The sequence below is a fragment of the Aquila chrysaetos genome, unplaced genomic scaffold (assembly GCF_900496995.4).
Source record: "Aquila chrysaetos chrysaetos unplaced genomic scaffold, bAquChr1.4, whole genome shotgun sequence".
NCBI lineage: Eukaryota > Metazoa > Chordata > Aves > Accipitriformes > Accipitridae > Aquila > Aquila chrysaetos.
This window is the reverse complement of record NW_024470435.1, coordinates 29,630-31,304: the sequence shown is the minus strand read 5'-3', so window position 1 is coordinate 31,304 and position 1,675 is coordinate 29,630. Positions and strand designations below refer to the sequence as shown.

Here is a 1,675-nt window from a genome sequence, read left to right as displayed (position 1 = left end):
GGCAAAAGCAGCCGTCAGCCGTGATGACGGGCACGCGGGTGCTGAGCCTCCCGGCTCCCAGGTCCCGCCGCAGGCTCCTTTCGAGAGGTCCTCTGGGAAACGGCACCTCTGTTTGCCGTCTGGTTTGCTGAGAGCGTCTCCCCTCGGCAGGCGCTCGGCACTGGAGGCGTTTGGGGCTCCCCACCCTCCAGCCCAGCCCAGGAGAAAGGAGGTCGGCGGGAGGTGGAGGAAGGCTGAAAACCCTCTCCCAGCAGAGGAGATGGCAGCCGCCCAGCTGGAGAGACTCCAGCCTGAGTAAGTGTGCGCCGGCTCCGGCCGCAGCCTGGGGGCACTCGAGCGGCCGTGCACCCGCAGGGATGTCCGGGTCCCCCGTCCCTGCGTCCTGGGGTTGCGTCGGACACCTTCCGAGGTCTCCTAACGCGGGCATGACCTGGGTTACCCCCGCAGCTAAGACCCAAAGCTCACCGCAGGTGAAAGGCTGAGTAACGCGGCACCGGGCGGGCGCAGGGGCTGTGCGAGGGCAGAGGCAGACGGGTCTCCGGCAGAGGCTGAGGATGACGTTTCCCTGCTGTTGCAGCCACCTTTCCCCGAGCGGCCCAGGTCCTCAGAAGGCTGGAGCCGCATCAAGGACGGAGGACCATCTTCAGGCACGTCACTGAGAACAACCGGCGGAAGCTGGAGCAGCAGAGGCAGCTCCCCTGGTAACTATCTCCAAAGAGGGATGGTGCTTCCCCGGCTGCGAGGCCCATCCCTCCACCGAGGGCAGCCCTGGGGGAAAGAGGGCATTTCTCTGACACCCCCGGTGAGACAGAAGCAGGTTCTGGAGGCTGGCTTTGGGCTGGACCTCCCTGAACAGCCAAGGGGGCTGCCTGGGCACCTAGAATTGGCTTTCCAAGTGGGACGTGAAGGTCCTGGCTGAAGACAGAGGGTCCCTCCGATGGCTGCCTCTCCCCGTTCCAAACCAGAGCGCACGTCCTTCCCTCGCAGAGTCCTGCCCCAAGACACCTTGCCCCGAGGGGGACCCCTGTAGGGGACCCCCAAGGTCTCTGCCCCACTTGACTCAGCCCCCGGCTCATCAGCTGCACCTGGGACCTTCTCATGGCCTCGGGCATCAGGGGCCTCCCCCTCTTCACAGACAACTTGAGGCTTCGTCGCAAGCAGATCCCATCACCGGTGGCCTGAGCGACGCCTGCAGGATTTCTCTGCCTTCTCCCTGTCCATACGGTCACAGGCTTTCTTTCTTCCTCCCTAGCACGCGATGCTGGTACCGCAGCGGAGGAGAAGGTGCCGGAGGCGGCGGCTGTAGCAGTGGCTGTTAGCAAAAAGGGGCTGGGAGGCTTCTCAGCTTCTCAGATCCACCTAAAAATACAAAATAAAGGGCTCTGGGGCTGTTCCCAGCTGGACTGACTGGTCTGTGCCTGGTGATGGTCTAAAGGGGTTACACCCCGCCGTGCGTGATCCCAGAAGGGCTCGTAGGGGCAGGAGGGAGTAAAGTCCACGCATACCCCACAGCGCGAACACGTGCAGCCCCTCTCCCGCACATCCCGACACAGAGGCAGCACGATGGAGGAGGCTCTCGCCCCCTTCCCGGGGACACCAGCACAGCTGGTGCTTCCCTGAAGCGCCTGCACGCTCCCGCACGCAGCGTGGAGAACCACTCGCAGGGCCAGAATCT

The 1,675-nt window shown here is 64.4% G+C and overlaps 1 long non-coding RNA gene across 1 annotated transcript; it reads left to right on the top strand.

The window, feature by feature from the left end:
• The first annotated feature begins 588 nt into the window (after positions 1–588).
• Positions 589–1,403, top strand: LOC115338564. Its single transcript, XR_003922427.2, has 2 exons — positions 589–701; positions 1,253–1,403. It is a non-coding gene; the product is annotated as an uncharacterized LOC115338564 (long non-coding RNA).
• The last annotated feature ends 272 nt before the right edge of the window (positions 1,404–1,675 follow it).